A 12104-nucleotide genomic window follows, 5' to 3' on the forward strand; every position below is an offset into this window, starting at 1 on the left:
AGAGCAATGTATTAGTTTATTTTAGTTTGATGTTTTATGTAGTGCGAACATTCATCTGCATATCAAATTAGGATAGAGGTGAAATCATTAGACAATAAAAAAACAAAGGCAGTGTTTCTTCTAAAGGGTGCAAGCTGGGCAGTTGTCAGAGCGTATGCGCCATTGGGTATCTGAAAGTGAAGCCAGTTGATCAAGATTCAAATACAGTGATCCCAGAAAAAGTCCATCAACATGGTCAGTGTGAAGATTTATGTCGGCCTACATGAAGTGATATTTAAAGTTTCACACCAGAAAGAACATATTTGCTGATTTTTAGAGCAATCTGGCTTGCCCAGCTGGTGGTGCTACGAAGGCCACTTAGTATTGTCTTGGTGTAGACACACCCCTGACCACAAGCCTCAAATGCTGCTTACTTTTCCACCCATTCCTTCGTCTCTCCTTTTATGTTTGTGAAAAATCTATGCTGCCATTGGTTTATGAATCTTTTTTTAATTTGTATTTCCCTGGGCATCAATTGCTAACTCTCAACAGATAATCCCCGCTTTCATTGCATTTTGTGATTTGGAACTCTCTGTAGCTTTCATCGCTTTCTTGAAATATACAGTACATTTGCACTTGTATCAAAAGCTGCTAGATGTAGCCATCCACCTCTAGGGTGTAGGGATATTTCGTCACTAACATGAACTAAGGCAGTGTTATAAGGCCTTTATATTAATGTATGTGGGTATTCCAGCAACAATTAATATTACTTTTTCTCTCTTCATGCCTTAGCACTACCTAAAATTGAATGGCCCTCAGTTTTTTTATCCTGAACTCCTCAAAAATGGAGGTCCTCTACTTTTCCTTTGCCACTTTCTGCCTGACATCCTGACTTTCTCCTCAGCCAGAAACCGTCTCTTTAATCCCGAGTCCTTTACCACCACTCCGTGCCTCCCAGTGCTGCATATGGAGATTCATAATGCTGATCCGTAATGATCACATGACCTATCGAATGATGGCAATGAACAAACACAATGCTATCATGGCTGACACATTCTCCAGCCAAAACCCGTTGGTGTGGCATATGCAGTGTATGACTGGAGAGCATGTTAGCCTTTGGAAGGATTCTCTTCAACCCATATAAATGTTTGGAGATATTTAACACTGCCCCAGTAGCATGCTTCCAAGTATTAAATATAAAAAAAAATGCACAGATTACAAAAACTACATGCAGAATTCTATCCTATGTAATGTATGCTGCTACTTACATAAGCACGTACTATATATAGTGCTCTTCATCTCATCTGCAGTGGGTTCACACTATTTTGAACACCTCATATAAAATAGCTACAACTTTGAGGTCACACACACAAACACATAGTCTTACAAAAAGTTAATTAAACCGCAAAGTTATCTTACGCAATTGGAATCTATCTACTTCATTTGTCATACAGGGTTCACTGACATGATATGGAAACCATAAATATTGTGCTACAGAAATATTGTGTCAAAAATATTGATCACAAAAATATAATTTTCCTATACATACCAAGGTAATTACAATAATGTCGAGAAAATAAATATTGGGCCTCATTATGACGGGGGTCGGACGAGCGTTCGACCACAATCGCTGTCGGATGGATACGGCCTGTCATGTAGTCAGCGGTTCCACTCGCCATATTATGATACGACCTCCGTGTAGGCAGTTGTAAACATGCAGTTCACTATTGCAGCTTGTGCTATGGCCCGAAAAAGGGCCGCAGCACAAGCCACAGTAGCAAAGAGCATGTGTACAAACATCCATGCTATGAAAAGGTTGTGGGAAATGGAAATTGTAATCCCTGTGCTGGTGCCTGCACAGACACTGCCGTCGGAGGCATTGGTCTGTCCCTCGGACCATTGTGGTCCAACCGACCGCATCGTAATGTGGAGGTCAGACCGGTATCTTGGCTGTCGGTGTGAACGCCACCAACAGTCTGTCGGTGGCGGTCCTATTGACATCTTAATGAGGGCCATTGTTTTACACTAATATAGAAAAAACATATACAAAAATGTTATTTTTTAGTATGCATACATTTAAAATAGCAAATATTAAATATTTTCACATGTACATTAATATAATGTAATTTATAAATGTTTAAATAATATTTAAAAATATATATAAAAATATACGTATTTAAATAAACACACACACATATACATATGTGTGTATGTTTATGTACACATTTATAATGCCAAACTATTATTACAAGTATTCCTTTTAATTCCGATCATAATTTTTGCTTTTTTTTTTTTTAATGGATTAATATAAATATAATATTTGCACTACAGTCTGTGCAACAGTAGGGAAAGCGTTGGACTGCAGGGGTGTAAAATTTACTATTTCCATTCCAGTCGGTGCAACAGTAGGGAAAGCGTTGGACTGCGAGGGGATAAAATGTACTATTCCCACTCCAGTCTGTGAAACAGTAGGGAAAGCATTGTGCGCAAAAGGGGTAAAATTACTAATTTAAATATAATATTTCAACTCCAGGCTGTGCAACAGTAGGGAAAGCGCTGGACTCAGGCGGGGCAAAATTGACTATTTCCACTCCAGTTGGTGCAACAGTAGGGAAAGCGCTGGACTGCAGGGGTGTAAAATTTACTATTCCCATTCCAGTCTGTGCAACAGTGGGGAAAGCGTTGGACTCACGAGGGGTGAAATTTACTATTTCCATTCCAGTCGGTTCAACAGTAGGGAAAGCGTTGGACTGTGAAGGGATAAAATGTACTATTCCTACTCCAGTCTGTGCAGCAGTAGAGAAAGCATTGTGCTCAGAAGGGGTAAAATTACAAATATAAATATAATATTTCAACTCCAGTCTGTGCAACAGTAGGGAAAGCGTTGGACTCAGGAGGGGTAAAATTTACAATTTTCACTCCAATCGGTGCAACAGTAGGGAAAGCAGGGGTGTAAAATTGACTATTTACATTCCAGAATTTGCAACATTAGGGACAGCGTTCGACTCAGGAGAGGTAAAATTGACTATTCCCATTCCAGTGTTTGCAACAGTAGGGAAAACATTGGACTCAGGAGGGGTAAAATGTTCTATTCCCGCTCCAGTCTGTGCAGCAGTAGGGAACATAATTCACTTCAAACATACCATATTTTAATACATGTATTAAATGAACACAACATATAAAACTATTACCATAAAAATTATATATATATATATATATATATATATATATATATATATATTCACTGAAAAAACCATAGGTTTCACACAAGTTATAGTTAGCTGTACATTTCACTCGTAAAAAACCAATGAAATTCCACGTTATAGTTAGTGCAGGCAAATATAACTCACGCGACCGCAATCCTCTGCTGATGACATATGTGTCTTTATGAAAAAAATATATTTGTAATATATGTATAGCTAAAATTTAATGGAAGAAGACATGGGCAAATAAGTGTCTAAATACAGTATTAGCATCAGCAGAGGATTGCGGTCGCGTGAGTTATAGTTGCCTGGACTAACTATAACGTGGAATTTCATTGGTTTTTTACGAGTGAAATGTACAGCTAACTATAACTTGTGTGAAACCTATGGTTTTTTCAGTGAATTTGCAAGGTTTTTTAAATGCTAATTCCTAACTATAACGTGTGTGAAACCTATGGTTTTTTCAGTGAATTTGTACGTTTTTTTAAATGCTAAGTTACTTTACGCCGTTCGTGGCGTGCGTGCCCACTTAACGCAGTTCGTTCCGTGCGCGCACGGTGCGCTTCGCGCACCGTGCACGCACAGTGAGCACGCGGTGCGCTTCGCGCACCGCGCGCCCTCTTTACGCAGTTAGTGCCGTGCACGCACGGTGGGCACGCGGTGCGCTATGCGCACCGCGTTCCCACGTTACGCTGGGTGGGCCATGTACGCACGATGCGCTTCGCGCACCGTCCGCACACGGAGGACATATTATGCACTTCGTTGTGAAAGGTAAACTATTAAATGGTCCGTTAAAAGATATGCCATGCACAAAAGGTGCCCTCCAAGGAAACCTTTTGCACACGGGGGGGGGGGGAAATGTGGATATTTTTTATTTATAATTAATTTTTACCGTACGCGTACGGTAAGCGTAATCGCCATTTTTTCGAAAAAATATAAAAATGAATTTTTGGCCTTGGGGGTTCTTTTGGGACACCTTAATCAAGGCTAGGTGGTTAGGAGCTGTCTAACCTGCCCCTTTACATGTTTTCAACCTTTATTTTTCCTCCCCCTCTCAGAGTGCAAGAGAGAAAATGGCGGCCGCCGCTTCCTGGTTTCGACCGATTCGAATATTTACTAAGATCTAACAGCCAATCAGAATCGCGCTCGCGCACGGCACCGTACGCGTACGGTAAGCTTACCGTAAGCGCACCGTAAGCGCACCGTAAGCTGCCACAGATATATATATTGATTTAAATGCTATTTTCTCAGGAACTACTGAACAGATTTACACCGGACCTACAAAAGGCACTTCCTTGACCTGTAGACTACCTCTCTGCCAAATTTCAAGTAACTCTGTTCAGCCGTTCGGGCTGTAGCTGTGTCTAAAGGTCCTATGGAAAAATGCATGGGAAAAACGCGTAGCGCCCCATTAGTTTTGAAAATTTCGCGAGGATTCGTCGACCGGCGCCAAAGTTATTCCAAATAGAATGTTGCGGTTTTCCTATGGAAACAGGGTCCTAACTATAACTACCTACTGGCGACCGCCAGTGGGTAATATATATATATATATATATATATATTCAAACTCCAGATTGCTCCTTCTGATTGCTCGGACCCAAGGGAGTTGGCGCACACACCGGCGGAGCACGCCGGAAATCCAATATTCCACAAATGTCCAATAACGTGCGCTCTCAATACCAAAGAATCCACGAAAATTGCGGTGAAGGGGTGTTTATTCACAACGCGTTTCAACTACAAGAGTCTTGATCACGTGATCAAGACTCTTGTAGTTGAAACGCGTTGTGAATAAACACCCCTTCACCTCAATTTTCGTGGATTCTTTGGTATTGAGAGCGCACGTTATTGGACATTTGTGGAATATATATATATATATATATATATATATATACCTCCAATCCCGCTTTTGCAGAAAAACCGGGTCTGACACATGCTGGGCTGGTTTAACACAACTTTATTGCCTCCAGGATGCACAGAAAGAATCAACGCGATATATATATATATATACATATACATGTATATATGTATGTATATATACATTTAAAAAACAATTAAACAATTTACATGTTTCTAAATGTTTTAAATTATTATTATCGAATCAAAAATGTTATGAATTGATTATTTAATTCAATTCCCGCACTATACACTCACATACCTAGCAGCCCACAATTAAAATATAATTAATATAAAAGAATATAACACAATTAACATATTAAGTAATGCATAAAACAATTTTTTATGAATTGTTAATTAATTATCACTTAAGTAGCTTCCCACCCTAGCCACCTAAAACACAACACACACCTAAAATATAGCATAAAAATACATAATTATAAATAACTTACATACTTTAATTAAAATTAATAATTATTTGAAATGTAATATTTACTTAACTTCCCACCCTATACCCCTACAAACCCAACAACCTGCACCTAAAATATAACTTAAAACATGATATTTACACAATTGACATATTTAATTTTTAATTAAATAATTGATATTAATTAAAAATGAATGATTAATTAATTATACTTTATTAACTTCCCACCCTTTCCCCTACAAATCTTACATCCTGCTACAACACTACAAATTACTATTGACAATTAAAATACAATTGTAAATAACTCTCAATTAAAAATTATATATAAAAACAATATATAACATATATGATTAAAATACTATTTAAAAAAAATAAAGAAAGCTCAAAAACTATACTTTTTACAACTACATTATTGAAAACGATATTAACAACAATAATGTTCTTGAAAATGTTATTATTTACCTTAGAAAATTGATATTCTTACAACAATATTTCTGCATCACAATATTTATGTTACATGATATTTAAAACTCGATATTTATGACTCGATATTATGTCCAAATACTGTCCTGCAGATACCTACAGCAGACACTAAACCTCAAACTGTCCTAACGGAAATGGTGCTTGTACTCTGCATATAACTTAAAAAATCTTTTCAATAGTTGTTTTGTACAGTTCATTGATATCCCCATAGATTCTTAGTAGACAGTCAACATAAAAGCAGATAGGTCTACCTTGCAATGGTTCACAGTATACTATAAGTCATTCTTGACTGGGGGTGGGTGGCTGAAAAGCTGATGAGGAGTGATATCCTGAAACCACTCTCAGGATGCTTGTTTCTGGTCCAGGGTGATTTAATTTTAAATTCCATGAAATTTGCTGCGTCCTACAATACACTAAACTAAAAGGTCCACACACTGAGAACGGACTGGTTTGGGCAGTTTCTGATCGTTCATGTAATTCTCATCAGCGAAAGGAAGTCCAATTAAAATAATCCAAAAGGAAGTCCAATTAGAAATATCCAAATCAAGTGAACTCCTCAGTTTTTGGTGGTTCAGGCAGTTCTTGAGGAGGTACCTCAATTTCCCAGGAGGAACTACAGGAAAATACCCAAACCACAAAATGAGCCCATTTCTCGGGTTATCAGATGTTTTGAATTTGCACAGTTTTGTATACAAATTCCTTGCTGCAGGTGAATTAAAAAAAAAAAATAAAACCACAAACCCAAGCATTGTTTCTAATTTGAAGAGAATGCACATGCTAGCAGAAAACTATAAAGGATGTTAAAAGGAACACCATTATCCATGCATATAGTCAGGTACAGGCAGTGCTTTAAATGGAACTACAGAAGTGCTGGTACTCTCTGTTTCACAGTACCTATTTGTATCTGATAAGTGCTGGTACCTTTCCATTAAATGCAGTGTGGCAGAGCTGAAAAGTGCAGGTACTTTCCCTTTCAAATTAAAGAAGTGGAGGTACTCAGTACCAGACATGCCCATTTAAAATACTGGGTGCAGCCACAAGTGTGCATATTTAAATTCACCCGCCACAGTGATAGGAGTGCATCTCTAGTTGGTGAGAGCTGCTCCTGTAGCCTACGCAGGAGTACTGTTGTCTCATCTACAGAAAAAAATTGAGGATATTGACCCAGAAAATTTGGATTAGGAGGAACACGGAGTGGTGATCAGAAGTGGGGAATGAAAAAGGATACAGAGGATTCATGGGATAGGCGGAGGAGCCTAGATACGAGGTTGGTGGGAATACAGCAAACACGGGAGAATCAGGAGCTGAGAGAGTCTCTCTCTTGGTTGTATTCTCTCAGTATCTTTTATTGATTTACTCTTTGGGCCTTTACCAAAAGATAACATGTGATATGAAAAATTGGTGTTGCAATCTCTTTTACATTACTTGACAGTTGCCAGATTTCATTACTGTTCTTTTGTCTTCACATCTCCAGCTTTCAGGGCCTGTGTTAGCCAAGACCTTTCAATTTTACTAAATTTATATGTATAATGCACTTACTCATAGGGGCTTTCAGCCAGTCCTGGCACCAGCTTGTCTGGGGCACAAAAGACTAGTGTTAAACCGTTTGTGAGTGTGCTTAGGTAGATTCCTTGTGATGTACAGTTTGGTAGGTGGAAGCTCCTCCCCGTTATCCTGAAAGAGATGGCACATCCTGCCAACACCTATTCCCCCTATGTCTCACTGTCTGGGAGCAATACACAAAGACTAAGTGCCGGCTACACCTAGTCGTGGGACCCAGAATAAAGAGTGCAGGCACCAAATGGTTGGGACAAGAAAATGCTACCTTTCTGAAATTAATATCCGACTTTAACATCAAAGAGGATTTTAAATTACAATTCTTTAGACAACAAATTCAACATTCCAAAATGCTCCCAATCGAAAGTTATCACCTGCCTGAGAGGTTCTATAGAGCTTTTATCACGCTTTTCTCGCATCCTGATTTTATATGATATGTTTGAAAGACATTTTTAAAACAATTTTATCGTTAATCTGTCTTATTTTGGGGGGTTGGATTTGTGTATAAGTTTTGGGGCTTTTTAGAATCCTACCTGTGGTTGGAGTGTGTTATACTCCGGGCAATTGTTTTTCCCTTCACCGTGAGTTCGCGGGCAGCCATTAGCGGGTTGCCACGCGCTCCCTACGGTTAGCACACTAGTTTCTGCACGCCACCCTCCATCACCTCATATAATGGGTTAGGATTGGATGCGCAGCGGACGCGCGCAGCGGGCGCCGATGGCGCGCCAAAGGCATGCCTAAGGCAAGCCCGTCTGCACCCTTCCGCGTCCGACTGGTGCTAGGGATCAGGTCCTCTGCTCCGATTAGGAATTCTGCCATAAGGTATTCAAACGTGCAGTTGCTGAGACTTAGAGGTCCTATACTCCCAGGGTGTGAGTTTTTATACCCTGAATCCTTGCCTTCTACCTGCCCTTGCTGCAGTGCTGCAATTAATATTGACCATTATAAAGGCTATACTTCACCTGCCGCCCCTATAGGGTCTCAAAAGGCCCAGGCTAAGACGTGTAGTAACCCGCACAAAATTATAGAAATGATTATGTATTTTACAACATAAACTGTCGATCACTTCCCAAACACAAGTCTGACATTTTTGATCTCTTGATCAATGAACACTCTGACGCCATGCCATTTTCCTCACGGAAACTTTGTTACAGGAGTGTTCAGGACCGGACATTGCGTTTGCTTTACCTCCCAATTATTTAATAGTTAGAAGAGATAAGATTCTAAAAGTGGGAGGTGGTATTGCAATCATGTATAAAGATTGCTATACTTGTAAATTTGAAGACCTTCCCTTTAGTGGCTGCGAATCTGCACTATTTAAACTCAATATTAGTCCTCAGGTTACTTTTTCTGGCATTTTGCTATACCGCCCCCCCGGGATCCGCTGGGGCATGAGCGGACTCTTTTCCTGGCCTAGTTGCCCCGTATCTTTTGGATACTGTCAATTTTACTATTTTGGGGGATTTTAACATGCATTTTGATGACTCAGCATGCTCCAAAAGCGCAATACTCACTTCAGATCTAGCAGCTATGAATATTTTGTTATGTAATTCGGATGCTACTCATGTAGCATGCCACTTACTTGACCCCATTTTTTCTAACCTGCCTAATATTAACTGTTCTCCTGCTCTTCCTGTCCTCTGGTCTGATCATTTCCTGTTGTGTTTTCGTGTTAGCAAAGCTTCTCTAAGCTCGGCTCCCACTACACCTAGTAATAAGGGAAACTTTAGAAACTGGGCCAAATTTAACATGGATACTTTTAATACAATTTTAACACAAAATGCCCCTATTATTAGCTCAATTTCGGTAGCTAATGTGAATGAAATACATAACTGGCTACTCAACTCGGTTGACGTTTGCCTACCTTTTTCGGATTAAAAAATGAAAAACCACCTGCCTCTGGCCCCCTGGTTCTCTGAGAATCTAATAAAAAAAAAAGTAAATGTAAAGCCTCTGAGAGACACTGGAGAAAAAACTATGCCCCTGAGACTAAATTAGCCTATACATTGGCAAAAAGAAATTATCATGCACTTTGTAAAGCCACGCGAGCTGAGTTTGTGACATCCACCATTACTAAAGCACAAAATAACGCCAAAGTATTATTTAAACTCGTAAAAGAATTATCGGGCGCAAAGTGTCTGCCTAAATCAACTGATCTCACTGTATTACAATGTGATGAGCTCGCCAAGTTCTTTCTCAATAAAGTAGAAAATATCTATACTACACTGAAGCAAGTCCAGCCAGTGGATAGCCAACAGTATACGACGACTCACGATCAGCCTATCATAAGTATTATCCCCCAGGCCACAATGCCCTTGATAGCCATTAACAATCTAATCACTTGGGCACCCCTTGATATTAACTCCTTTAGGCTAATTTTGAATAGCTTGAAGTCTGGCTCCCCTAAGGACCCTCTCCCTCTTTCTGTGCTCCAGAAACTTGAAACATCATCTTTGACGCTGATTATGGAGCTGCTTAATGCCTCCTTAATGGAAGCCAAGGTACCATCTATGTCGAAACATGCTATGGTTCTCCCTCTTTTAAAAAAATGTAATCCCGATCCGGCGCAACTATCTAATTTCCAGCCTATCTCCCTGCTCCCGGCTTTTTCGAAAATACTAGAATAACATGTCAAGACTCAACTGTCATCTTTTGATGAATTACATAATTTCCTACATAGTTCACAGTCGGGCTTTTGACCAGGTTTCTCTATGGAGACCACCTTATTAGATGTCACGGAAATGATACGAAACCGTGTGGACAATGGCGATACTGTGGCACTCATACTCCTCAATTTAAGTGCCGCATTTGATACGCTTTCTCTTGCACTGCTTCTGCAAGCGTTGCAATCTCTTGGAGTGTCCGGTGTAGCACTCAACTGGCTAAAAGACTTTTTGGTGGATCGCACTTTACAAGTTTTTTCTCCTACATCCAGCTCAAAAACGTACTCTTTACCCTATGGTGTTCCCCAAGGCTCTATTTTGATCCCGCTGCTATTTAATATCTACGTTAGGCATCTAGCACTTATAGTGGAAAATTCTGGGCTTTCCCTTTTCTCCTATGCTGATGACACCCAGAGTGTCTTCTCTCTATAAGCTGACAGAACATCTAATCCTTCCTCTCTCCAAGTGGGGTTGAGAAACATTGCAGGATGGCTGCAAGCCAACATGCTTAAACTTAATGGAGAGAAGACTGAGGTGCTGCTACTGGCCAGGGAAAATTATTTATGGGGCTCCCCACATTGGCCATCTGAGATGGGTGCTCTACCTTTGCCCAGTCGGCAGGTTCGGAATCTGGGGGTCATAATTGATGAACAACTTTCAATGAGGCAGCAAGCGGTGAAAGTGTCGTCCACTTGCTTTACCATCCTCAAATGGCTTAGAAAAATCCTTTGGATAATGCTACTATCTACACAACACACTGTGGTCCATGCTCTTATTACATCTAGGCTGGATTATGGCAACATTCTTTTTCTTGGAGCCAATAAGGATGTAGTACATAAGCTGCAACTGGTCCAAAATGCGGTGGCCAGGCAGCTTTGCAAGATCCCCTGAAGTGCTTCAGCCTCAGGCGCTCTTCGTGATCTGCATTGGCTCAGGTTTGAGAACCGTTTAAAGTTCAAAGCCTTGAGCTATATGTTCAGAATCAACTGTGGCAAAACACCACAATATTTGAAAGCTTTAGTTCAGTGCTATCTTCCTTCACGTACGTTACGCTCAGCCTCACAGGCTAATTTTATTGTGTCAAGGATCAGACTGTCCCGGATGGGCGGCTGGTCGTTTTCTTATCTTGGCCCACGGTTGTGGAACTCCCTTCCGAGGGCACTTTGGACTGAAATCAGTTACGTGAACTACCGCAAGGGCCTAAAAACCTGGCTGTTTAACTTATAGAGCCTTTTTTGTCTTTCTTTACCTTGTCAGGCGGCGCAGGGAAACCCTTGGGTAGCTGTGTGCCTAATAAGAATAAATTAACAATAACAAATAATAAAATTACATGTTCCTCTTTTTAAATACTCTGCACCCTGCCCTATGGGCTGTTTAGGACCTTCCCTAGGGGTGACATATATACATTAAGAAGGAAGGTTTAGGTCTGGCAAAAGGTATATTTTGCCAGGTTGAAATGGCAGTTTAAAACTGCACTCACAGACTGTATTGGCAAACCTGAGTCACTTTTAAAAGGCTACTTAAGTGAGTAGTACAATGAGTGCTAAAGGTCCACTAGTAGCCTTTAACTTACAGGCCCCGGGGTATTTGTACTGCCACTTTACTAGGGACATACAAGTAAATTAAGTGCGCCAATTCGGTCTAAACCAATTTGACCATGTTTAAGGTGGAGAGCACAAGCACTTAAGCACTGGTTAGCAGTGGTAACATCGAAAGAGTCCTAAGGCCCGCAAATATGAAGTCAGCAAAAACAGGAGGATTGAAGGCAAAAATTTGGGGAAAACCCACCCCAAGGATTTCAGATTCAACATTATGACAAACCAAAACGAGCACTGACAATGCCAAGAGGCTGGCAGCCAACGCCATACCTGTTGGCTTTACCAGTGCTTGCTTAGAACC

Source organism: Triturus cristatus, chromosome 3_2 (assembly GCF_964204655.1).
Source record: "Triturus cristatus chromosome 3_2, aTriCri1.1, whole genome shotgun sequence".
Lineage (NCBI taxonomy): Eukaryota > Metazoa > Chordata > Amphibia > Caudata > Salamandridae > Triturus > Triturus cristatus.